The sequence below is a fragment of the Schistocerca piceifrons genome, unplaced genomic scaffold (assembly GCF_021461385.2).
Source record: "Schistocerca piceifrons isolate TAMUIC-IGC-003096 unplaced genomic scaffold, iqSchPice1.1 HiC_scaffold_478, whole genome shotgun sequence".
NCBI classification, from domain to species: domain Eukaryota; kingdom Metazoa; phylum Arthropoda; class Insecta; order Orthoptera; family Acrididae; genus Schistocerca; species Schistocerca piceifrons.
Window position 1 is genome coordinate 112,555 of NW_025728709.1, and position 27,513 is coordinate 140,067.

General features: G+C 49.1%; 9 non-coding genes across 9 annotated transcripts; all 9 read left to right on the forward strand.

Annotated features, from left to right (window-relative positions):
* Positions 1-2,619: 2,619 nt before the first annotated feature.
* Positions 2,620-2,701, forward strand: Trnas-gcu. The gene has a single exon. It is a non-coding gene; the product is annotated as a tRNA-Ser (tRNA).
* A 6,108-nt stretch (positions 2,702-8,809) lies between these two features.
* Positions 8,810-8,891, forward strand: Trnas-gcu. Its single transcript has one exon. It is a non-coding gene; the product is annotated as a tRNA-Ser (tRNA).
* An 809-nt stretch (positions 8,892-9,700) lies between these two features.
* On the forward strand, positions 9,701-9,782 carry Trnas-gcu. The gene has a single exon. It is a non-coding gene; the product is annotated as a tRNA-Ser (tRNA).
* An 809-nt stretch (positions 9,783-10,591) lies between these two features.
* Trnas-gcu lies at positions 10,592-10,673 on the forward strand. The gene has a single exon. It is a non-coding gene; the product is annotated as a tRNA-Ser (tRNA).
* An 809-nt stretch (positions 10,674-11,482) lies between these two features.
* Positions 11,483-11,564, forward strand: Trnas-gcu. The gene has a single exon. It is a non-coding gene; the product is annotated as a tRNA-Ser (tRNA).
* An 809-nt stretch (positions 11,565-12,373) lies between these two features.
* Trnas-gcu lies at positions 12,374-12,455 on the forward strand. Its single transcript has one exon. It is a non-coding gene; the product is annotated as a tRNA-Ser (tRNA).
* A 3,180-nt stretch (positions 12,456-15,635) lies between these two features.
* On the forward strand, positions 15,636-15,717 carry Trnas-gcu. The gene has a single exon. It is a non-coding gene; the product is annotated as a tRNA-Ser (tRNA).
* A 6,879-nt stretch (positions 15,718-22,596) lies between these two features.
* Trnas-gcu lies at positions 22,597-22,678 on the forward strand. The gene has a single exon. It is a non-coding gene; the product is annotated as a tRNA-Ser (tRNA).
* An 809-nt stretch (positions 22,679-23,487) lies between these two features.
* On the forward strand, positions 23,488-23,569 carry Trnas-gcu. Its single transcript has one exon. It is a non-coding gene; the product is annotated as a tRNA-Ser (tRNA).
* The last annotated feature ends 3,944 nt before the right edge of the window (positions 23,570-27,513 follow it).

Sequence of the window (27,513 nt, forward strand, 5' to 3'; positions counted from 1 at the left end):
ATCCGCCGCGGAGTGCCTCAGGGTAGTCCGCTGTCTATGTCTTTATTCGTTTTGTCCCTGGAACCGCTGCTTCGGACTATTGCTCTCAAGCTTCAGGGTATGTCCCTCTCTGGTGGGAAGCTCTCGGTTAAGGCATATGCGGATGATGTCGTTGTTCTCCTCCGTCAACGAGATGATATCCCGTTGTTGAAAGGGGCAGTTGATGCATACTGTCGTGTCTCTGGAGCGCGTCTCAATCAGGGTAAATGTAAGTTCCTTGATATTCGAGGATTTCGCGATGCTGACGTCCCTTGGGCCACTTTTGTCGATCGCCATACGTCCTTGGGGATTATCATTGATCGGTGTCCTCTAAAAATGGCGGCTCTCAATTGGAAATCTGTCACCGAGAAGATACAGGGGGCTCTGATGGTCCATGAGCAGCGCTCTGCTACCATTTTGCAAAAAGTCAGAATTTTAGACACCTACGTCCTATGTAAAGCTTATTATGTTGCTCAGCTGTTCCCACTTCCCATGATGGTGGCGAAAAGGTTGCGCCAATTGTCTAGCAGGTTTATATGGAAGGGCCACCTATTCAAGTTACGTTACGAGGTAATGACGAAACCGCGTCTCTCCGGAGGCTTGGGCCTCTCTGACATTACTCGCAAGGCGTCTGCTTTGTACGTCCGCCGAACGACTCTAATTGTTACGCAAGAAGTGACTTCAATTACATCCAGGCTTTTTACTGTTGTGCGTCCGGCGAGCCTTGCTCCACCTGTCGATGTCGGACGCCTCAATTTTAAGTTGAAACACATTCGGGAATTTTACATTGCGGTGAGTTACCTCGGTGACGTCTTCTTGCGGCGACCGGTGCCAACGACCAAGGGCTTGATTGCCCGCTGGGAGGGGCTGGCCGGTCCCAATCCAATAGAACTGGCGTCTCCATCTGTGTCCTGGAGGAACGTCTGGAAGAACGTTAGTCTGCCGATCCACTCTATGGCCGTGGCGTCCACGTGGTATAGGGTAATAAATAATTTGGTTCCCACCAATGTACGACTGCACCGTATTGGTCTTTCTGACACGGACACCTGTACTCGGTGTGGTCTCCTGGATACCCTTGAACATCGATTCACCTGCTGTGGGCACCTTGCTAATTGGCGTTGGCTCAGGAAACAACTTGCTTTTGTCACTAGGTCTGCTGAAGCCGCTTATACTATTGACATCATCGTCCGGCCCGATTCTTCCTTTTTTCCGCGGACGAAGCTCCATACCGTCATGTGGTTGATTGGCCATTTCGTACATTTTGTCAACAGTTGTCATGAAGAGGATGGACACCTAGCGTTTCGGCAGTACATGCTTACTGCTTACTGGCAGCGCTTGCGATTGCCAGGCCTCCGAGATGATTTTGCCAATATGCTTAGCCTGACATTTGAAAGAGAGGGTGTTGGCTAAGGTCACCTGTGTGAGCCATTTTCTTTTATACTGTTTCTGAATTTGCCGCCTTTATGTATGTTTCTTCTCTACACCAGGACTGAAGTTTTCGTGTTTTAACCTTTATTTCAGTAAGCAGTCTACATTATATAGTCATGTTTTAGGATTTTAATTTCAGTACTGTACTTCTTTTGAAGTGGCTGTGTGGTGGATATTCTTTAATATTTTTTTCAATAGATATATTCGTTCGAGTGGTAGAGTGTCTGCTTCAAAAAAAAAAAAAAAAAAGTGGTTAAGGCGTCTAAAAATCAAAAAAAAAAAAAAAAAAAAAAAAAGTGGTTAAGGCGTTGGACTGCTAATCCAATGTGCTCTGCACGCGTGGGTTCGAATCCCATCCTCGTCGATGAATTTTACGTGAAGCACGCGTTTGCGGTCACTCCTTCTCCGTGCGAAACGCCACTCAATAGTAACAACAACGCGTGTACGTGGCAAATAGCGTGTGTATGAAATACGAGACAAAACTGCCCACCAGAAGAAAGCGCACAACATTCCATAGCGTATGCCCTTCGAATTAAACATCATTTCGAGATCTACAAACCAATCAAATTTCGGCTGCAGCTACGAGTATGTTGGTATTTGCGAACGACGAGCTCTAATTTATATTTAAGTGCATACCTGTCGCAGTCATTTTAACGTATCGAGCCTATAATAATCCATCTGTAGCACAACTGTCGCCATCTACAGAAGCGATTTGGCAGGGCCCACTGGAGAGACTTGACTTTGCAGCCATCCGTCGCTAGTGGCCGACCAAACACCAAGCTCCATCGCAAACAGCAGGACAATCTTGGGCTAGGGGGAACGTCAAAACCTTGCAAGCAATATCAGTGTAGCGTATCGAGCTGTACGTTTCGTTGCAGTAAGTCTTGGAAAAGAATGCACAGCACCTTTCTCATTTGCATTAGACGACACTGCATGTCGATACAATGCTTATTCCTGCAGTAAATAGGTGGGCCGGTGATTTTGCCCCGATCGGATATCGACGTGGACGGATGCTGTCATTAAACGATTCGCGAGTGGGAGCTTGGTCGGCTGCACTGCAGCTTGGCATTAGACGTTAACACCGGCCCAGTACGATGTTTTGAATGCGTTTTCGAATCGACAAATGTCTTCTTTCCGCAAGCACTAGCCCAAGACACAGCTGTTGTACCAGCAGACGAGGTGGCCGAGTGGTTAAGGCGTTGGTCTGCTAATCCAATGTGCTCTGCACGCGTGGGTTCGAATCCCATCCTCGTCGATGAATTTTACGTGAAGCACGCGTTTGCGGTCACTCCTTCTCCGTGCGAAACGCCACTCAGTAGTAACAACGACGCGTGTACGTGGCAAATAGCGTGTGTATGAAATACGAGACAAAACTGCCCACCAGAAGAAAGCGCACAACATTCCATAGCGTATGCCCTTCGAATTAAACATCATTTCGACATCTACAAACCAATCAAATTTCGGCTGCAGCTACGAGTATGTTGGTATTTGCGAACGACGAGCTCTAATTTATATTTAAGTGCATACCTGTCGCAGTCATTTTAACGTATCGAGCCTATAATAATCCATCTGTAGCACAACTGTCGCCATCTACAGAAGCGATTTGGCAGGGCCCACTGGAGAGACTTGACTTTGCAGCCATCCGTCGCTAGTGGCCGACCAAACACCAAGCTCCATCGCAAACAGCAGGACAATCTTGGGCTAGGGGGAACGTCAAAACCTTGCAAGCAATATCAGTGTAGCGTATCGAGCTGTACGTTTCGTTGCAGTAAGTCTTGGAAAAGAATGCACAGCACCTTTCTCATTTGCATTAGACGACACTGCATGTCGATACAATGCTTATTCCTGCAGTAAATAGGTGGGCCGGTGATTTTGCCCCGATCGGATATCGACGTGGACGGATGCTGTCATTAAACGATTCGCGAGTGGGAGCTTGGTCGGCTGCACTGCAGCTTGGAATTAGACGTTAACACCGGCCCAGTACGATGTTTTGAATGCGTTTTTCGAATCGACAAATGTCTTCTTTCCACAAGCACTAGCCCAAGACGCGGCTGTTGTACCAGCAGACGAGGTGGCAGTCTGCTTTCGGCCGGTGAGCGGCGAGGACGTCTTGTTTACGTCCCGTCCGCAGTGTCGCGGTCCCGTCGGCAGAGTCGCGAGCGCGCGTAGTTTGTTTACTTCCTCGCCGCAGCTAATACTCGCGTCCGTTAACACTGAGTCGCCATGGCTCATTCGTACAGAAAAGCTACCATCAAGATCAGCTTCCAGCCCGACTACGCACGACCACGAGCCTTTGAAGTCGAACGATTTATCCGTGACGAAGTTCAAATACCAACACAGCACATCATCGGTATCCACCTATCCATCACAAGCAGCGTCGTTTACGTCAAGATGGTCGATGACGAGTTATGTCACGCAGTTGTGAACAGATGCGCGAACACTCTCAAGTTCAAACACTCCGATGGTCACATCGGAGAGGTTACTGTTGACCATGCAGGACTAGGATTACGCACACTAAGAGTCTTCGAACTCCCTTTCGAAGTACCACCGGACGTCGTTACCTCAGCTTTCCGCCCTTATGGGACGGTAATTAGCCACGTGGCCGAAAAATGGAACACCTTCGAGACGTACCAAGTCCTCAACGGCGTCCGACAAGTGAAAATTGAATTAAAGAAACATGTGCCGTCCTACTTAGTCATAGGTGGTTGTCGAGCAAAAATAATGTACGACGGCCAACCTCGTACTTGTTCTGGTTGCGGTCAGGAGGGTCATGTCCGCTCGGCGTGTATTCAACGTCGGATTACACAACTTCCATTGCATGACACGACACCACCTCCTACGCTCACGGCCCTCCCCCTCAATTACGCAGAGGTGACACGATCGACCGTCATGACAGACGATAACCCCCCCGGAAGACAGGAAGCGTTAGAATGCGCACCTGTCGCCGGTCCTGGATTGACCAACACCATTACGGTGTCTGCAGGGGTTGAAGAACGCCGCCCATCGACTCCACAAGAAGATTCGGACGAGAGAATGGAACTCGACGCTAGGGTTGTACCGACCTCTGCCTTTCTCCCTGAGGGGGATGCTATACGGGAACCACAAACTCTTTCGGACTCAGAAACCCACGTCCGCAAACAAAGGTCACCGAGAAAACATAAAAAGCGACGTCGCACACCCTCAGACGATTGCCTCCAGCGGACGTCTTCTCCAGTTGACGACCGGACGGCCGACGAAACGACGAGGAGAATGGATGACACGAGATCGCCCTCACCTGTCACTTTGTCTGATTTTGACAAATCCGTTTCCGCTCCCTCGGACAAACGGATGGCCAGCACAGCGCCCGCCGTTGGTACACAACCGGAAACAACTGCGGATTCACCCTTAGTCACTCAGCCCACAAGTGTTCTGCCGCAGCCACCGTTAACTTGCGGACCTTGGGCGGATGACATTGAAGACGATTCTACGGCCGCTGTGGTGGATGAGGAGAGGGGTCTCTCCTCCCACACCTCGGCCCCTCCCGAGTAGCAACAGATGACGGCGCGGACGCGGCCAGCAGATCACAGGCCCCACCTTTTACGGCGACACTGACGGCAGCCCCCACCGCAGGAGACGATCTACAAACCTATCGCTTAACGACCATCAACATTAACACCATTCGGACACGTACGAAGTTGTCGCTGCTCCAAGACATGCTCAATGCCGCAGACGTTGACATTGTCTTTCTCCAAGAAGTCTTCGTCGAAGATTTCCCGGGTATGTATGGTTATACGGCTCATGTGTCCCACGCCTCGCCAACTAACAGTGGAGTCGCCATTCTCCTCAGAGAGGGCCTCGAGGCGGACGAAGTCCGATATCTCCCCGACGCTAGAGGAATGGCCGTAACGGTGCAAGGCGTCCGGTTTATCAATGTGTACGCCCCTTCCGGAACGAATCGCCGTCGTGACCGATCGCTCTTCTTCGCAGAAGGAATAGCACCGCTTTTTCAGGGCAGGCACGATGACTTGATATTAGGGGGCGATTTCAATTGCACCCAAGCACCTAAAGATCAGCTGCCACGCCATTCACCGTGCCCCGAACTTGGGACACTCATCGGCGATCTCCAGCTGGTAGATACATGGGAACATGTCCGAGGAAATAGACAGGGATACACCCATTTCACGAGTCACTCGTCTAGTCACATCGATAGGATTTACGTCTCCCGTTCTCTCGCGGCAACGGTGAGTGACGCGGAGGTGTGGCCAGTAGCCTTCTCTGATCACGAGGCCTATATATGTGCCGTCACCCTTCGTCGCCAACGGGTGTGGCGCAGCCGACATCCCTGGAAATTAAACCTTGCTCATCTCGCTTCTCCGGATTGTCGACGCGCCATCGAAGACACGTGGAGTTTGTGCGTCCGCCGCCTCCCAACGTATCCTACGTCGATTAGTTGGTGGTTAACCTGCGCCAAGCCGGCCCTACGGCGAACCTTTATTACGTATGGTCGTGAGACTGCTGCTTGGAGGCGGCAGACCCTTGATTTTTATTTCACCGTCCTTCGCGAATGCGCCTCCTTGCCACCCACACCGGAACGACAGCTGACAGTTCAGCGTGCGAAAGCACAGATCGTAGCCCATATGCGCCGACACCTCGAAGGGACGATCGTCCGAGCGCGGACACCAGACAGACTCGCAACGGAACGACCCACCATGTACCACGTCATCCGAGAACGTACACTGCGAAGACGGGCGCTAATACATGCCATCACCACTGAGGACGGCCTTCATCACAGCACACAACGCGATATTGCTGCAGCCTTCTTCGACCATTACGCACGACTTTATTCTGCTCAATGTTCCGACCCGATGACGGTGACAGCAGTCTCACAACTGGTTTACGGCATTGTCCCACAGGATTTACAAACTGAATTATTGAACGACATTACGGAAGACGAAGTTATCGACGCCATCGGTAAAGGAGCGGCGAATAAGTCTCCTGGCCCCGACGGGCTCCCTGTGGAGTTTTATAGAACTTTTCAGTATTTACTGGCTCCCAAGTTAACAGACATCTGTCGGGAGCTTATGTCCCCCGCGGTGCCGCTCCCTGCGGCCTTCGTAGAAGGAATAATTATACCGGTTCACAAGCCTAAAGGTGGGGCTCGGATACAAGATTACCGCCCGCTAACACTCGTCAACTGCGACATGAAGATATTCACCAGACTATTAGCAAACCGTCTACGACCGACCCTACCTTACGTCATCTCGCCAGATCAGACTTCCCTAGGGGGTATCAACAACATCCACACAGCACTGTGTCGATACCGTGACTTAATAGCCCTAGCCAGGGCACGCCGCGTCCCGGGAGCGCTGGCATCACTAGATTCTAGCCAAGCGTTTGATCGAGTGGATCACGCATACCTAACGTCCGTTCTCCAGCACATGCAGTACCCACAGCAATTCACAGCCGTCGTGATGCGCCTACTCCGAGGAGCGACTTCCAAAGTGCTCGTTAACGGGCGTCTCTCGCAGTCCCTCCCGATTTTCCGCTCCGTCCGTCAAGGCTGCCCCTTGTCGACGATACTATATGCTCTGGCACTGGAACCGCTCCTCTGTGGTCTCCGTCAACGCCTCACCGGTCTTACCCTACGTGACGTCACATTTCGCTGTACAGCATATGCAGACGACCTAGTTCTCGTGTTCCGCAATCGCGATGATGTCAACAGAGCACTAGAATGGATTACCACGTACGGTGTGGCTTCCGGCAGCTGTCTCAACGTCGCCAAATCAGTCGCCATGGCCATAGGAGACGGGTTGACCCCAGCGTGTGTCGAACCCCTACAGCTTCGTGGCACTATCAAATGTCTCGGAATAGAGTTTCATGACGACATACGGCGCACCGCGGCTCTTAACTACCGCCGCTTATTACAACAAATTCGGGTCCAGATCTTCAACCTTCGTCTGCGGACCCTCGACATTCTCCAAAGGACACACTTCGTTAATGTTTACCTCGCATCGCGCCTTCCACACATAGCGCGTGTTCTCCCAATACCGTTACTGATGGCTCGACGTCTATTAGCGGCATTCGGAGCCTACGTCAGTACAGGCATGCTCTTCAAAGTCAGTTATGAGTCACTGACCCTTCCCCCAGAAAGGGGAGGTCTTGGCCTAGTCCATGTCCACGACAGAGCTGTGTCCCTGTATGTCAGCTCACACATCAAGCTGTGGCGCCACCACCCGGAAAGTTTGACAGGTTTGCTGTTGGAGTCCTTAGCTCCGCCGTCCATTATGCCCCCACTGACGACGCAAGACATACCCCCACCCTTCTACTACTTCGGGAACTTTTACATTGAACACAGCTATTTCCGTATCGCAGTACCACCGACGAAACAGGCGTCGGCGCGGGATATATATCATGTCCTACAGCAGAGGCGCCCACCAAACATCGTGGAGACGAAAAGCCCTCAGGTTCATTGGAAGGTGGTGTGGAAGACGATTCACGCAATTCCACTGGACACAGCCGTCCGATCCACATGGTACATCACAGTCAATGGTAAACAGATCACCCGATCACGCCTCCACAAGATAAACATGGCGGAATCGCCTCTCTGCGTAGACTGCGGGATACCAGACACGGACGAACACCGTCTCACACGTGGCGCGGCAGAAGACGTATGGCGCTTGGTGCGACAAATTTTGTCGTATTTTCTACGAGTGACTCCGGAACACATTACACCTCGGTTTCTACTATTTCCGGATCAACAGTATTTCCCGCGCGCCAAGACCAACGCTGTCACGTGGATCCGTGCGCATGCGGTACACTACTTATTTCACGATGGACCTAAAGATGTATTAGACTTTTGGAACTACCTACAAGAACGTCATTGCAAGATCGTACGGAACCCAAAATACAGACAGTATTTTTCTAACTACTTAGGGAGTGCCCTACGCGACCCTCCACGCAGCTGGATCATCAACAGGTAGGAGAAGATACCCATTGAGTGAGCTGACATGACTAAGTTCGATTCTCGGTGGAACAACATGATATACGTGAAGACGTACCTGGATGATGAAGCGTAAGGAGTGCAGCGACACACCCTTCTGTATCCTGTATGAAGCACTTTTTTTTTTCGTTTTCCCCATATACATTACCTCTGTGTAGGAACGTGCCGAGATATTGTTTTCTTTTTCTCAGAGCACGATGCGGTGCTAGATACATTTATTTTTGTTGTGGTATAAAGTAAAACCACATTACGAATGTATTAAAACAGTAAATAAAAATAAATAAATAAACAATAATTCCTACAAAAGATTTCCCCTTCCCATCCCTGATTCCTTGACGGACGAGGGAGACACTGCGACCAGGCCTAGAAAAAAAAAAAAAAAAAAAAAAGGTGGCCGAGTGGTTAAGGCGTTGGACTGCTAATCCAATGTGCTCTGCACGCGTGGGTTCGAATCCCATCCTCGTCGATGAATTTTACGTGAAGCACGCGTTTGCGGTCACTCCTTCTCCGTGCGAAACGCCACTCAGTAGTAACAACGACGCGTGTACGTGGCAAATAGCGTGTGTATGAAATACGAGACAAAACTGCCCACCAGAAGAAAGCGCCCAACATTCCATAGCGTATGCCCTTCGAATTAAACATCATTTCGACATCTACAAACCAATCAAATTTCGGCTGCAGCTACGAGTATGTTGGTATTTGCGAACGACGAGCTCTAATTTATATTTAAGTGCATACCTGTCGCAGTCATTTTAACGTATCGAGCCTATAATAATCCATCTGTAGCACAACTGTCGCCATCTACAGAAGCGATTTGGCAGGGCCCACTGGAGAGACTTGACTTTGCAGCCATCCGTCGCTAGTGGCCGACCAAACACCAAGCTCCATCGCAAACAGCAGGACAATCTTGGGCTAGGGGGAACGTCAAAACCTTGCAAGCAATATCAGTGTAGCGTATCGAGCTGTACGTTTCGTTGCAGTAAGTCTTGGAAAAGAATGCACAGCACCTTTCTCATTTGCATTAGACGACACTGCATGTCGATACAATGCTTATTCCTGCAGTAAATAGGTGGGCCGGTGATTTTGCCCCGATCGGATATCGACGTGGACGGATGCTGTCATTAAACGATTCGCGAGTGCGAGCTTGGTCGGCTGCACTGCAGCTTGGAATTAGACGTTAACACCGGCCCAGTACGATGTTTTGAATGCGTTTTCGAATCGACAAATGTCTTCTTTCCGTAAGCACTAGCCCAAGACACAGCTGTTGTACCAGCAGACGAGGTGGCCGAGTGGTTAAGGCGTTGGACTGCTAACCCAATGTGCTCTGCACGCGTGGGTTCGAATCCCATCCTCGTCGATGAATTTTACGTGAAGCACGCGTTTGCGGTCACTCCTTCTCCGTGCGAAACGCCACTCAGTAGTAACAACGACGCGTGTACGTGGCAAATAGCGAGTGTATGAAATACGAGACAAAACTGCCCACCAGAAGAAAGCGCACAACATTCCATAGCATATGCCATTCGAATTAAACATCATTTCGAGATCTACAAACCAATCAAATTTCGGCTGCAGCTACGAGTATGTTGGTATTTGCGAACGACGAGCTCTAATTTATATTTAAGTGCATACCTGTCGCAGTCATTTTAACGTATCGAGCCTATAATAATCCATCTGTAGCACAACTGTCGCCATCTACAGAAGCGATTTGGCAGGGCCCACTGGAGAGACTTGACTTTGCAGCCATCCGTCGCTAGTGGCCGACCAAACACCAAGCTCCATCGCAAACAGCAGGACAATCTTGGGCTAGGGGGAACATCAAAACCTTGCAAGCAATATCAGTGTAGCGTATCGAGCTGTACGTTTCGTTGCAGTAAGTCTTGGAAAAGAATGCACAGCACCTTTCTCATTTGCATTAGACGACACTGCATGTCGATACAATGCTTATTCCTGCAGTAAATAGGTGGGCCGGTGATTTTGCCCCGATCGGATATCGACGTGGACGGATGCTGTCATTAAACGATTCGCGAGTGGGAGCTTGGTCGGCTGCACTGCAGCTTGGAATTAGACGTTAACACCGGCCCAGTACGATGTTTTGAATGCGTTTTCGAATCGACAAATGTCTTCTTTCCGCAAGCACTAGCCCAAGACACAGCTGTTGTACCAGCAGACGAGGTGGCCGAGTGGTTAAGGCGTTGGACTGCTAATCCAATGTGCTCTGCACGCGTGGGTTCGAATCCCATCCTCGTCGATGAATTTTACGTGAAGCACGCGTTTGCGGTCACTCCTTCTCCGTGCGAAACGCCACTCAGTAGTAACAACGACGCGTGTACATGGCAAATAGCGAGTGTATGAAATACGAGACAAAACTGCCCACCAGAAGAAAGCGCACAACATTCCATAGCGTATGCCCTTCGAATTAAACATCATTTCGAGATCTACAAACCAATCAAATTTCGGCTGCAGCTACGAGTATGTTGGTATTTGCGAACGACGAGCTCTAATTTATATTTAAGTGCATACCTGTCGCAGTCATTTTAACGTATCGAGCCTATAATAATCCATCTGTAGCACAACTGTCGCCATCTACAGAAGCGATTTGGCAGGGCCCACTGGAGAGACTTGACTTTGCAGCCATCCGTCGCTAGTGGCCGACCAAACACCAAGCTCCATCGCAAACAGCAGGACAATCTTGGGCTAGGGGGAACGTCAAAACCTTGCAAGCAATATCAGTGTAGCGTATCGAGCTGTACGTTTCGTTGCAGTAAGTCTTGGAAAAGAATGCACAGCACCTTTCTCATTTGCATTAGACGACACTGCATGTCGATACAATGCTTATTCCTGCAGTAAATAGGTGGGCCGGTGATTTTGCCCCGATCGGATATCGACGTGGACGGATGCTGTCATTAAACGATTCGCGAGTGGGAGCTTGGTCGGCTGCACTGCCGCTTGGAATTAGACGTTAACACCGGCCCAGTACGATGTTTTGAATGCGTTTTCGAATCGACAAATGTCTTCTTTCCGCAAGCACTAGCCCAAGACACAGCTGTTGTACCAGCAGACGAGGTGGCCGAGTGGTTAAGGCGTTGGACTGCTAATCCAATGTGCTCTGCACGCGTGGGTTCGAATCCCATCCTCGTCGATGAATTTTACGTGAAGCACGCGTTTGCGGTCACTCCTTCTCCGTGCGATACGCCACTCAGTAGTAACAACAACGCGTGTACGTGGCAAATAGCGTGTGTATGAAATACGAGACAAAACTGCCCACCAGATGAAAGCGCACAACATTCCATAGCATATGCCCTTCGAATTAAACATCATTTCGAGATCTACAAACCAATCAAATTTCGGCTGCAGCTACGAGTATGTTGGTATTTGCGAACGACGAGCTCTAATTTATATTTAAGTGCATACCTGTCGCAGTCATTTTAACGTAACGAGCCTATAATAATCCATCTGTAGCACAACTGTCGCCATCTACAGAAGCGATTTGGCAGGGCCCACTGGAGAGACTTGACTTTGCAGCCATCCGTCGCTAGTGGCCGACCAAACACCAAGCTCCATCGCAAACAGCAGGACAATCTTGGGCTAGGGGGAACGTCAAAACCTTGCAAGCAATATCAGTGTAGCGTATCGAGCTGTACGTTTCGTTGCAGTAAGTCTTGGAAAAGAATGCACAGCACCTTTCTCATTTGCATTAGACGACACTGCATGTCGATACAATGCTTATTCCTGCAGTAAATAGGTGGGCCGGTAATTTTGCCCCGATCGGATATCGACGTGGACGGATGCTGTCATTAAACGATTCGCGAGTGGGAGCTTGGTCGGCTGCACTGCAGCTTGGCATTAGACGTTAACACCGGCCCAGTACGATGTTTTGAATGCGTTTTCGAATCGACAAATGTCTTCTTTCCGCAAACACTAACCCAAGACACAGCTGTTGTACCAGCAGACGAGGTGGCCGAGTGGTTAAGGCGTTGGACTGCTAATCCAATGTGCTCTGCACGCGTGGGTTCGAATCCCATCCTCGTCGATGAATTTTACGTGAAGCACGCGTTTGCGGTCACTCCTTCTCCGTGCGAAACGCCACTCAATAGTAACAACAACGCGTGTACGTGGCAAATAGCGTGTGTATGGAATACGAGACAAAACTGCCCACCAGAAGAAAGCGCACAACATTCCATAGCGTATGCCCTTCGAATTAAACATCATTTCGAGATCTACAAACCAATCAAATTTCGGCTGCAGCTACGAGTATGTTGGTATTTGCGAACGACGAGCTCTAATTTATATTTAAGTGCATACCTGTCGCAGTCATTTTAACGTATCGAGCCTATAATAATCCATCTGTAGCACAACTGTCGCCTTACGACAGTTTGTTTCAAGTGAGGCCGCCATCTACAGAAGCGATTTGGCAGGGCCCACTGGAGAGACTTGACTTTGCAGCCATCCGTCGCTAGTGGCCGACCAAACACCAAGCTCCATCGCAAACAGCAGGACAATCTTGGGCTAGGGGGAACGTCAAGACCTTGCAAGCAATATCAGTGTAGCGTATCGAGCTGTACGTTTCGTTGCAGTAAGTCTTGGAAAAGAATGCACAGCACCTTTCTCATTTGCATTAGACGACACTGCATGTCGATACAATGCTTATTCCTGCAGTAAATAGGTGGGCCGTTGATTTTGCCCCGATCGGATATCGACGTGGACGGATGCTGTCATTAAACGATTCGCGAGTGGGAGCTTGGTCGGCTGCACTGCAGCTTGGAATTAGACGTTAACACCGGCCCAGTACGATGTTTTGAATGCGTTTTCGAATCGACAAATGTCTTCTTTCCGCAAGCACTAGCCCAAGACACAGCTGTTGTACCAGCAGACGAGGTGGCCGAGTGATCTCAATCAGGGTAAATGTAAGTTCCTTGATATTCGAGGATTTCGCGATGCTGACGTCCCTTGGGCCACTTTTGTCGATCGCCATACGTCCTTGGGGATTATCATTGATCGGTGTCCTCTAAAAATGGCGGCTCTCAATTGGAAATCTGTCACCGAGAAGATACAGGGGGCTCTGATGGTCCATGAGCAGCGCTCTGCTACCATTTTGCAAAAAGTCAGAATTTTAGACACCTACGTTCTATGTAAAGCTTATTATGTTGCTCAGCTGTTCCCACTTCCCATGATGGTGGCGAAAAGGTTGCGCCAATTGTCTAGCAGGTTTATATGGAAGGGCCATCTATTCAAGTTACGTTACGAGGTAATGACGAAACCGCGTCTCTCCGGAGGCTTGGGCCTCTCTGACATTACTCGCAAGGCGTCTGCTTTGTACGTCCGCCGAACGACTCTAATTGTTACGCAAGAAGTGACTTCAATTACATCCAGGCTTTTTACTGTTGTGCGTCCGGCGAGCCTTGCTCCACCTGTCGATGTCGGACGCCTAAATTTTAAGTTGAAACACATTCGGGAATTTTACATTGCGGTGAGTTACCTCGGTGACGTCTTCTTGCGGCGACCGGTGCCAACGACCAAGGGCTTGATTGCCCGCTGGGAGGGGCTGGCCGGTACCAATCCAATAGAACTGGCGTCTCCATCTGTGTCCTGGAGGAACGTCTGGAAGAACGTTAGTCTGCCGATCCACTCTATGGCCGTGGCGTCCACGTGGTATAGGGTAATAAATAATTTGGTTCCCACCAATGTACGACAGCACCGTATTGGTCTTTCTGACACGGACACCTGTACTCGGTGTGATCTCCTGGATACCCTTGAACATCGATTCACCTGCTGTGGGCACCTTGCTAATTGGCGTTGGCTCAGGAAACAACTTGCTTTTGTCACTAGGTCTGCTGAAGCCGCTTATACTATTGACATCATCGTCCGGCCCGATTCTTCCTTTTTTCCGCGGACGAAGCTCCATACCGTCATGTGGTTGATTGGCCATTTCGTACATTTTGTCAACAGTTGTCATGAAGAGGATGGACACCTAGCGTTTCGGCAGTACATGCTTACTGCTTACTGGCAGCGCTTGCGATTGCCAGGCCTCCGAGATGATTTTGCCAATATGCTTAGCCTGACATTTGAAAGAGAGGGTGTTGGCTAAGGTCACCTGTGTGAGCCATTTTCTTTTATACTGTTTCTGGATTTGCCGCCTTTATATATGTTTCTTCTCTACACCAGGACTGAAGTTTTCGTTTTTTAATCTTTATTTCAGTCAGCAGTCTACATTATATAGTCATGTTTTAGGATTTTAATTTCAGTACTGTAAAAAAAAAAAAAAAAAAAAAAAGTTGGGAGAGCGTTAGACTGAAGATCTAAAGGTCCCTGGTTCAATTAAAATTAAAAAAAAAAGTGGTTAAGGCGTTGGACTGCTAATCCAATGTGCTCTGCACGCGTGGGTTCGAATCCCATCCTCGTCGATGAATTTTACGTGAAGCACGCGTTTGCGGTCACTCCTTCTCCGTGCGAAACGCCACTCAGTAGTAACAACAACGCGTGTACGTGGCAAATAGCGTGTGTATGAAATACGAGACAAAACTGCCCACCAGATGAAAGCGCACATCATTCCATAGCATATGCCCTTCGAATTAAACATCATTTCGAGATCTACAAACCAATCAAATTTCGGCTGCAGCTACGAGTATGTTGGTATTTGCGAACGACGAGCTCTAATTTATATTTAAGTGCATACCTGTCGCAGTCATTTTAACGTATCGAGCCTATAATAATCCATCTGTAGCACAACTGTCGCCACCTACAGAAGCGATTTGGCAGGGCCCACTGGAGAGACTTGACTTTGCAGCCATCCGTCGCTAGTGGCCGACCAAACACCAAGCTCCATCGAAAACAGCAGGACAATCTTGGGCTAGGGGGAACGTCAAAACCTTGCAAGCAATATCAGTGTAGCGTATCGAGCTGTACGTTTCGTTGCAGTAAGTCTTGGAAAAGAATGCACAGCACCTTTCTCATTTGCATTAGACGACACTGCATGTCGATACAATGCTTATTCCTGCAGTAAATAGGTGGGCCGGTGATTTTGCTCCGATCGGATATCGACGTGGACGGATGCTGTCATTAAACGATTCGCGAGTGGGAGCTTGGTCGGCTGCACTGCAGCTTGGCATTAGACGTTAACACCGGCCCAGTACGATGTTTTGAATGCGTTTTCGAATCGACAAATGTCTTCTTTCCGCAAGCACTAGCCCAAGACACAGCTGTTGTACCAGCAGACGAGGTGGCCGAGTGGTTAAGGCGTTGGACTGCTAATCCAATATGCTCTGCGCGCGTGGGTTCGAATCCCATCCTCGTCGATGAATTTTACGTGAAGCACGCGTTTGCGGTCACTCCTTCTCCGTGCGAAACGCCACTCAGTAGTAACAACGACGCGTGTACGTGGCAAATAGCGTGTGTATGAAATACGAGACAAAACTGCCCACCAGAAGAAAGCGCACAACATTCCATAGCGTATGCCCTTCGAATTAAACATCATTTCGAGATCTACAAACCAATCAAATTTCGGCTGCAGCTACGAGTATGTTGGTATTTGCGAACGACGAGCTCTAATTTATATTTAAGTGCATACCTGTCGCAGTCATTTTAACGTATCGAGCCTATAATAATCCATCTGTAGCACAACTGTCGCCATCTACAGAAGCGATTTGGCAGGGCCCACTGGAGAGACTTGACTTTGCAGCCATCCGTCGCTAGTGGCCGACCGAACACCAAGCTCCATCGCAAACAGCAGGACAATCTTGGGCTAGGAGGAACGTCAAAACCTTGCAAGCAATATCAGTGTAGCGTATCGAGCTGTACGTTTCGTTGCAGTAAGTCTTGGAAAAGAATGCACAGCACCTTTCTCATTTGCATTAGACGACACTGCATGTCGATACAATGCTTATTCCTGCTGTAAATAGGTGGGCCGGTGATTTTGCCCCGATCGGATATCGACGTGGACGGATGCTGTCATTAAACGATTCGCGAGTGGGAGCTTGGTCGGCTGCACTGCAGCTTGGCATTAGACGTTAACACCGGCCCAGTACGATGTTTTGAATGCGTTTTCGAATCGACAAATGTCTTCTTTCCGCAAGCACTAGCCCAAGACACAGCTGTTGTACCAGCAGACGACGTGGCCGAGTGGCGAGTTCCGCTTTAGACGCCGTGCAGTGTGGACGTGCCTAGTCTTCCGCTCCGCCGTAGCGTTACGTATAGTGGACTATCGTTTTTGTTACGTGTTGTGTTGCAACTTCTGAGAGTGTTTCTCCGTCGTTGTTTCGTACCTTGTGTTACTTTCTGTCCTTATTTCAGTGTTTTTTGTGTAGCGGTTTCGACCGCATATTTTGAAAATGTCGTCCCAGGTTATTCCTCGTCAGGCTACAGTTAGTTTTGCTTTTGACAAGTCAACCCGCCATGTGCAACCTAGTTCTCTTGAGATTCATGATTGGTTGGTAGATACCTTTGGTGTTCATTCGGATCAGGTGCACACTGCTTATTTTGATACCGAACTGTATGTTTTCTTTGTTAAGTTTATGGACCCACTTCAGGTTGATAAACTTCTTTCTAAATATGGTCATCAAGTTCTCTTTCGGCATCGGGATGATTCTGTAAGTACCGTGCTGCTTTCCAATGCTTCCATCACGTATATCAATGTTCGTGTTTACAACCTTCCACCGGAGGTGGATAATGTCTATCTTAAGGAGGGTCTACAGAAGTATGGTGATGTAAAGAGCATTCGCCTTGAACGCTGGTCAAGCCAACATCGCCTGCAATGTTACAGTGGTATTCGTTCAGTCGAAATGCACGTTAAGCAGAATATTCCATCTCACCTGCAGATCGGTGGATATCGTGTCCATGTAACATATAGTGGTCAGGTTGGCACCTGTTTTTTGTGCAATGAAAGTGGTCACGTGCGTACCGACTGTCCGCGGAAAGTTTTTGTTTTAAAAAATTCTCTCGAACAGCGTCGCAAGTTAACGGTCGCTGACCTCGTTGCAGGTGGTTCTGCTCTTGGTGTAGCACAGTCCAGTGGTAGTAGCGCCCCTCCACAGGTTTTGCGCACCCCTGATACAGAATTTCCTCCTTTGCGTGCTAAATCTGATGTTGTTCCGTCTGTCCCTCAGGTGGGTGTGCCACTTTTGAATAATAAGAGGCGTCGCCCACACGATGGAAATAGTACGGATGAGGATCTCCCTGAGATGCCCCAGTCCGAGCGACCGGCATCCTCCGAGCCACTGTGTACTGTAGCTGCTCCCTGCCCTCCTGAGGTAGCGGTTCCGGTGGCGGCTGCTGGCGCCCCTCCGGCCTCCGACGCAGCTTCTCTCGAGTCGGGTCGTCGGTCGGGCCTGTTGGCGCCGTCTTCCGAACCGACTTCGATGTCACAACAAGTGGAGCCGCGACAACTTCCTGCTTCGCTGCCCCATACCTCTGCCAGCGGAGCTGCTCCGCTTCCTTCCAACTCTGCGGCCTCGGACCTTCCTGCTCACGTTTCGCCTCCGTGCAGTCCATGTTTGCCGGAAGCTAGTGCAGGTGTTGACCATTCCGTTTTGTCGGATGTTTCCCCCACGACCTCGGATCCCGCATGTGGACCGGCGCGGGTGGTGTCGGATACAGAACTTGACCCTCCTACGTCACCGGCGGCTGAAGTTTCCTTGCCCGTCAGCCGACGCAAGTTACGCGTTCAGCCGAACGTTAATGCTGTTCGTAAAAAACCGAAACGTAAGGGATCCGCGGAACGGGGTAGCAGTCCCCCTCCCTCGGATGCCTCTGTCACCCCTGCTATGGACTGTGACGCTGGTGCGTCGGTGTAGGTGATTTGTTTTCTCGCTTTTCTCTCTATGGTTCAAGCATACACCTTTCTTGCCTTAAATGTTAACCGTATTGAGTCCGACGTTCGCATTGCCTCTTTGCGGCAGTTTATTTACGACGCCTGTGCGGACGTAGTGTTTTTGCAGGAAGTGTTGTTTTCTGATCTCTCTCTACCTGGATTTCAAACTGTTTTTAATGTCGCGCCGGAATATTCAACAGGAACTGCTCTTTTCTTTCGAGAGGGCATTCCTATTACTGACATTGAATTCCTTGACTCTGGCCGTGGGATTGGTTGTCGTCTTTTTGATCTCCGCCTCGTTGTTTTGTATGCCCCCTCTGGTTCGGGTCACACTGTGGCTCGATCGCGCTTTTATAAAGAAGAGCTTATTTATCTTTTGCGCCAGAGTCCTCGGAGTCTCCTGCTCGGAGGCGATTTTAATTGTGTTTTACGCCCTGCAGACCAGTCCCCCAATTTTAATTATTGCCGTGATTTACATGACTTAGTTCGTACGATGCATCTGCGTGATGTTTGGGAACACAAATATCCAACCCTGGTGAAATATACGTTTTTTACCGCGTCCTCATGCAGTAGACTCGACAGATTCTATTTATCTGATTTTTTGTGTGATAAAATTCTTTCTGTCGATGTTATTCCTACTAGTTTTTCTGACCATTGTGCTTTTACTGCAACTGTAAATCTTAGTCGCCAACCTACAAAACTTTATCGTTCCCAGTGGATGTTAAATGTTTCCCACCTTGCCGACAGTGCTATGGATGATGTTATAAGTGGCGTGTGGGAGCGATGTCTTCGCTCTGTCCCGCGATACCCCTCCTTGCTGGTTTGGTGGACTGCGTTTGCCAAGCCCAAGATTCGTCAGACTTTGATTTTCTACTGTGCTGCTAGGACGCGTGATTTTAAGAACACGTATGAATATTACTACTCTGTCCTGCGTGAACTATATGACGCGGCGGGTACCTCTCCACTGCGGATCCATGATGTTCGTCGTATTAAAGCCAAGCTCTTGAGCCTTAAACGACGACAGATGGATGGTCTGCGAGTTAAGTCGAAACCTCACTCTCTTGTTGAAGGTGAACTGACATCCTTGTACCACCTGCTACGGCATCAGACTCGTCGTCGTCGCTCCTTCATCTCTTCTCTTACGGTGGATGATGGGCGACAGCTTATTGCACAGGAGGAAATGGTTCGTGCTCTTCATCAGTATTACACTAGTCTATATTCTGCCGATGATTCTGGTGAGTCTCTTTCGGATGATGTCTTTGGGGATCTAACTGCGACGATCGCGCCTGACGCGAACGGCGAATTTCTCCGGGAGTTCCAGGTAGATGATGTTTTCGATTTTATTGCTCGCTCTCCGTCCAGTAAATCGCCGGGTCCAGACGGCCTGCCTAAAGAATTTTATCTCCGTTTTTGGCCTCTTTTGGGTGACATTTTTACGCAGATTTTAAATGAGATTGTCAGGGGGATGGATGTGCCTGCCGATTTTAAAGTAGGGAAAATTGTTTTAATCCCGAAGTCCTCTGGTCGTTTATCTGCTGCCAATCTTCGTCCGCTCACATTGCTGAATTTTGACTATAAGACAGCTGCTAGAGCGCTCAATAGCCGGTTGTCTTCTCTGCTTCGGGGTGTGATTGGTGCACATCAATGTTGTTTTCATGATAGATCTATTCAGACACCAGTAGCCGAATATCGGGATGTTGTCTCGGTTGCGGCGGTTACAAACGTACATTGTGCCTTTGCCTTCCTTGATTTTTATAAGGCTTTTGATCACGTCAGTCATGTGTTTTTAGATCGTGTTTTAGGTACAATAGGTTTTAACGCTTCATCACGTGGTGTTCTTGGCAATTTGTATAGGGGAATAACAGCTCGGGTGTCAGTCAATGGGCAGCTGACGCCGCCCATTGCTATCCGCCGCGGAGTGCCTCAGGGTAGTCCGCTCTCTATGTCTTTATTCGTATTGTCCCTGGAACCGCTGCTTCGGACTATTGCTCTCAAGCTTCAGGGTATGTCCCTCTCTGGTGGGAAGCTCTCTGTTAAGGCATATGCGGATGATGTCGTTGTTCTCCTCCGTCAACGTGATGATATCCCGTTGTTGAAAGGGGCAGTTGATGCATACTGTCGTGTCTCTGGAGCGCGTCTCAATCAGGGTAAATGTAAGTTCCTTGATATTCGAGGATTTCGCGATGCTGACGTCCCTTGGGCCACTTTTGTCGATCGCCATACGTCCTTGGGGATTATCATTGATCGGTGTCCTCTAAAAATGGCGGCTCTCAATTGGAAATCTGTCACCGAGAAGATACAGGGGGCTCTGATGGTCCATGAGCAGCGCTCTGCTACCATTTTGCAAAAAGTCAGAATTTTAGACACCTACGTTCTATGTAAAGCTTATTATGTTGCTCAGCTGTTCCCACTTCCCATGATGGTGGCGAAAAGGTTGCGCCAATTGTCTAGCAGGTTTATATGGAAGGGCCATCTATTCAAGTTACGTTACGAGGTAATGACGAAACCGCGTCTCTCCGGAGGCTTGGGCCTCTCTGACATTACTCGCAAGGCGTCTGCTTTGTACGTCCGCCGAACGACTCTAATTGTTACGCAAGAAGTGACTTCAATTACATCCAGGCTTTTTACTGTTGTGCGTCCGGCGAGCCTTGCTCCACCTGTCGATGTCGGACGCCTAAATTTTAAGTTGAAACACATTCGGGAATTTTACATTGCGGTGAGTTACCTCGGTGACGTCTTCTTGCGGCGACCGGTGCCAACGACCAAGGGCTTGATTGCCCGCTGGGAGGGGCTGGCCGGTCCCAATCCAATAGAACTGGCGTCTCCATCTGTGTCCTGGAGGAACGTCTGGAAGAACGTTAGTCTGCCGATCCACTCTATGGCCGTGGCGTCCACGTGGTATAGGGTAATAAATCATTTGGTACCCACCAATGTACGACTGCACCGTATTGGTCTTTCTGACACGGACACCTGTACTCGGTGTGGTCTCCTGGATACCCTTGAACATCGATTCACCTGCTGTGGGCACCTTGCTAATTGGCGTTGGCTCAGGAAACAACTTGCTTTTGTCACTAGGTCTGCTGAAGCCGCTTATACTATTGACATCATCGTCCGGCCCGATTCTTCCTTTTTTCCGCGGACGAAGCTCCATACCGTCATGTGGTTGATTGGCCATTTCGTACATTTTGTCAACAGTTGTCATGGAGAGGATGGACACCTAGCGTTTCGGCAGTACATGCTTACTGCTTACTGGCAGCGCTTGCGATTGCCAGGCCTCCGAGATGATTTTGCCAATATGCTTAGCCTGACATTTGAAAGAGAGGGTGTTGGCTAAGGTCACTTGTGTGAGCCATTTTCTTTTATACTGTTTCTGGATTTGCCGCCTTTATGTATGTTTCTTCTCTACACCAGGACTGAAGTTTTCGTGTTTTAATCTTTATTTCAGTCAGCAGTCTACATTATATAAAAAAAAAAAAGAAAAAAAAAAAAAAAGTGGTTAAGGCGTTGGACTGCTAATCCAATACGCTCTGCACGCGTGGGTTCGAATCCCATCCTCGTCGATGAATTTTACGTGAAGCACGCGTTTGCGGTCACTCCTTCTCCGTGCGAAACGCCACTCAGTAGTAACAACGACGCGTGTACGTGGCAAATAGCGAGTGTATGAAATACGAGACAAAACTGCCCACCAGAAGAAAGCGCACAACATTCCATAGCGTATGCCCTTCGAATTAAACATCATTTCGAGATCTACAAACCAATCAAATTTCGGCTGCAGCTACGAGTATGTTGGTATTTGCGAACGACGAGCTCCGCTTTATATTTAAGTGCATACCTGTCGCAGTCATTTTAACGTATCGAGCCTATAATAATCCACCTGTAGCACAACTGTCGCCATCTACAGAAGCGATTTGGCAGGGCCCACTGGAGAGACTTGACTTTGCAGCCATCCGTCGCTAGTGGCCGACCAAACACCAAGCTCCATCGCAAACAGCAGGACAATCTTGGGCTAGGGGGAACGTCAAAACCTTGCAAGCAATATCAGTGTAGCGTATCGAGCTGTACGTTTCGTTGCAGTAAGTCTTGGAAAAGAATGCACAGCACCTTTCTCATTTGCATTAGACGACACTGCATGTCGATACAATGCTTATTCCTGCAGTAAATAGGTGGGCCGGTGATTTTGCCCCGATCGGATATCGACGTGGACGGATGCTGTCATTAAACGATTCGCGAGTGGGAGCTTGGTCGGCTGCACTGCAGCTTGGCATTAGACGTTAACACCGGCCCAGTACGATGTTTTGAATGCGTTTTCGAATCGACAAATGTCTTCTTTCCGCAAGCACTAGCCCAAGACACAGCTGTTGTACCAGCAGACGAGGTGGCCGAGTGGTTAAGGCGTTGGACTGCTAATCCAATGTGCTCTGCACGCGTGGGTTCGAACCCCATCCTCGTCGATGAATTTTACGTGAAGCACGCGTTTGCGGTCACTCCTTCTCCGTGCGAAACGCCACTCAGTAGTAACAACGACGCGTGTACGTGGCAAATAGCGAGTGTATGAAATACGAGACAAAACTGCCCACCAGAAGAAAGCGCACAACATTCCATAGCGTATGCCCTTCGAATTAAACATCATTTCGAGATCTACAAACCAATCAAATTTCGGCTGCAGCTACGAGTATGTTGGTATTTGCGAACGACGAGCTCTAATTTATATTTAAGTGCATACCTGTCGCAGTCATTTTAACGTATCGAGCCTATAATAATCCATCTGTAGCACAACTGTCGCCATCTACAGAAGCGATTTGGCAGGGCCCACTGGAGAGACTTGACTTTGCAGCCATCCGTCGCTAGTGGCCGACCAAACACCAAGCTCCATCGCAAACAGCAGGACAATCTTGGGCTAGGGGGAACGTCAAAACCTTGCAAGCAATATCAGTGTAGCGTATCGAGCTGTACGTTTCGTTGCAGTAAGTCTTGGAAAAGAATGCACAGCACCTTTCTCATTTGCATTAGACGACACTGCATGTCGATACAATGCTTATTCCTGCAGTAAATAGGTGGGCCGGTGATTTTGCCCCGATCGGATATCGACGTGGACGGATGCTGTCATTAAACGATTCGCGAGTGGGAGCTTGGTTGGCTGCACTGCAGCTTGGAATTAGACGTTAACACCGGCCCAGTACGATGTTTTGAATGCGTTTTCGAATCGACAAATGTCTTCTTTCCGCAAGCACTAGCCCAAGACTTAGCTGTTGTACCAGCAGACGAGGTGGCCGAGTGGTTAAGGCGTTGGACTGCTAATCCAATGTGCTCTGCACGCGTGGGTTCGAATCCCATCCTCGTCGATGAATTTTACGTGAAGCACGCGTTTGCGGTCACTCCTTCTCCGTGCGAAACGCCACTCAGTAGTAACAACGACGCGTGTACGTGGCAAATAGCGAGTGTATGAAATACGAGACAAAACTGCCCACCAGAAGAAAGCGCACAACATTCCATAGCGTATGCCCTTCGAATTAAACATCATTTCGAGATCTACAAACCAATCAAATTTCGGCTGCAGCTACGAGTATGTTGGTATTTACGAACGACGAGCTCTAATTTATATTTAAGTGCATACCTGTCGCAGTCATTTTAACGTATCGAGCCTATAATAATCCATCTGTGGCAGGGCCTACTGGAGAGACTTGACTTTGCAGCCATCCGTCGCTAGTGGCCGACCAAACACCAAGCTCCATCGCAAACAGCAGGACAATCTTGGGCTAGGGGGAACGTCAAAACCTTGCAAGCAATATCAGTGTAGCGTATCGAGCTGTACGTTTCGTTGCAGTAAGTCTTGGAAAAGAATGCACAGCACCTTTCTCATTTGCATTAGACGACACTGCATGTCGATACAATGCTTATTCCTGCAGTAAATAGGTGGGCCGGTGATTTTGCCCCGATCGGATATCGACGTGGACGGATGCTGTCATTAAACGATTCGCGAGTGGGAGCTTGGTCGGCTGCACTGCAGCTTGGCATTAGACGTTAACACCGGCCCAGTACGATGTTTTGAATGCGTTTTCGAATCGACAAATGTCTTCTTTCGGCAAGCACTAACCCAAGACACAGCTGTTGTACCAGCAGACGAGGTGGCCGAGTGGTCCAGTCTGCCTGCAGCGGCCGTGGCGTGCGGTTGTCTGTGCTTCGCGCTGCGGCTGGCTTGTTTACTTCTGCGGGGTAAGTCGCTCGCTAGCAGCGGTTATTCTTGCGTTTGTGGAATGACGTTGATAATTCAGTGATGGCACATACTGTGAGGAAAGACACCTTGAAGTTAACGTTCGATAACACGTTTGCCCGACCAACATCCTTCGAAATCGAGGATTTCCTCGAAGAAGTGATGAAAATTGGCCTCGATGAGATTATCGGTATACATTTGTCGATTCTGTCTAGCATCGTTTATATCAAGATGAGAGATGCCGAGTTTTGTGACAAACTAGTTGACTCCTTTAGTTCTGGTTTGAAGTTTAAGCATAGTGATGGCAATGTGGGTGTGGTTACTGTTTCTCACGCCGGGCTTGGACTTCGAACAATTCGCATTTTGAACTACCGTTTGAGGTCCCAGCAGAACAGATAAACGTTGCGATATCGCCGTATGGCAAAGTTTTGAGCAACTTTGCAGAACGTTGGTCTCCGGCGCATAAGTATCCGGTACTGAATGGCGTCAGGCAGCTTAAAGTCGACTTGCAACGACATATTCCGTCGTACGTCACGGTTTGTGGGTACCGTGCCGTCGTAATGTATGATGGCCACCCTAGAACATGTGCCAGATGTAACTCGACGGGACATGTTCGTGCGGAATGTTTACAGCGTCGTGTAGTTCAACTGCCAACCGGAGAGAGTGTTAGCCCTCCCGCGATGTCAACATTACAGCCATCGTACGTGTCGGTTGCCCGCGGTGAGCCGTCAATACAACCGATTCGCGATAAACCTGCCGGACCCAGTTCCGTCGTTAATGTGACGTCTCCGGACACGCCAGTCGCGTCCGAGATGGCTGCTTCTGAAACACATGAAACTAACAGGACCAGTGAGATGGCGGTGGACCAGCCCTCACGGGGTGCCGAGTTGGTGGAGGTGTCCATGGCTCCTGCTCCCATGTCTGAACGAGTCGCTGAAACGATGCCCAACTCCGACACAGTAATACGTGGTAATCGATCTCCGAAGAAAAATAAAAAGCGGAGGATGGCTCACCAAGGTGCGGAAGATACAGCACCGAGCTTGCGGGGAAAGGCTAAATTAATCGGTCAGAATTTAAAAGAAGGGCCCGCAGACGCTGCCGCCTCGCCTTCGCGCTCGCGGGACACAACACGATCAGACGACACCATGTCGGAGACTCCCACGATGTACGACAGCGGACCAGATGAGACGCCAACTCAGCAAACTGAGCCACAGAATACGAATCCACCAGTTTCTGAGCCAGTAGGCACCCTTTGCTCTCCCAATTGGGCGGACGAGTTTGAAACGAACGAAGCTGATGTAGAGATGCAGGAGGATTCCACACCCTCGACCGGCTCCTTGCCCCCCGTATCAGCGGTTGATGGACACAACGTCCACGTGGCCATGGCTACTCAAACGACCGACACGGTCAGCGCCTCCAATTGAAGGCTGTATGACGCACCCTATCGTTTGCTCCTTCCGTACCAAACATCTATGACCAACTTGCAGGCCTACAAGATCCTGACTCTCAATATCAATAAGATACGCAGTGATTTGAATCTGAAGAACTTACAAGACTTGTTATACGCAGCCGACATCGATATAGCCATGCTTCAGGAAGTGAGTGAGATCAGGTTAGACCACATAGCAGGGTATAACGCTTTCGTGAACCCTGGCAACGGTTTCGAACTTGGAACAGCATTACTGTTAAAAGAAGGGATCATTGCAAATTGTGAGGCCAAACTGGTGACCGGCAGAGGGATAGCAGTCACTGTCAATAACATCAGACTGATTAATATTTACGCACCTTCTGGGTCCAGTAATAGGCAACACCGTGCAGAATTTTTTCGCCACGAGATCCTTCCGCTCTTCGGGACCAACTACAGTGATGTCATTTTTGGCGGCGATTTCAATTGTGTGCTTCGTCCAATCGATCAAACTCCTCACTTTAATCGGTGTGTCGAATTAGAACAGATCATTCAAGAACTCCGCTTCACTGACACTTGGACGCACATGCACGGAGTGGAAGTGGGTTTTACGCATGTTACCAATCATTCGGCAAGTAGGTTAGATAGAATTTACATATCGCGTAATTTAACGCAACACCTGCTACACACCGAAATATGGCCAACTGTATTTTCCGACCATGCTGCCTATATCTGCACCGTCAACATGCAAAAACAGGAAACATACCGGGGTCGAGGGTTATGGAAGTTCAACATCGCACATTTGCATGATCCTGCATGTCGAGAAGCCTTCCTGTCCACCTGGACGGCATGTGAACGCAAATTCAGATCCTACACCTCCGCGATCGAGTGGTGGCTCAAATGCGCCAAACCACAAATTAGGAAAACTTTGATGTTTTACTCCCGTCAGAAAAGTCTGTGGCACAAACGGACCATGGAATTTTACTTTCAGTGTCCTCGGGAGTTGTATAAATTTGACGCGACCGTTATCGGCAATTTTGCAAAGATCAAAAGAATTCAGGCGAAACTTTTAACGCTGCAACGGAAACAGTTGGAAGGTTTTCAAATTCGGGCGCGAGTTCCTAAGACGGTGCAAGAAGAAGAGGCTGCCATGTATCACATGTTACGTGAAAGTCGACGAGGCAGTCGGAAAATCATTACACACATCCGAACCAGCACCGGGGCAATAGTTACTACACAAAGTGACATTATGCGTGCGATTGAAGAGTACTATCGAGACCTGATGTCCAATAAAATGACAGATGATACCGTGTTTGCGGAGTTTGCGACAAATTTATCACGGAAACTCAGCCCCACAGAGGCGACTCAGCTGATGACAGAGGTGACAGAAGACGAATTAACAGACGTTATCCTAAGGAGTCCGAAGAATAAATCTCCTGGTTGCGATGGAATACCTGCAGAAGTATATCAAACCTTCTGGCCGCAGATGAAATCGAAACTCCTTGCAATATGTAAAGAACTAATGAACCCACAAAACGTTATTCCGCAGGAATTTCGACAAGGAATTGTTGTCTTACTGCCCAAGACCCCGTGCAGTAACGACCTCACTAACCTGCGACCTCTCACGTTATTAAATAGTGATTATAAACTATTCGCCCGTGTTCTGAGCC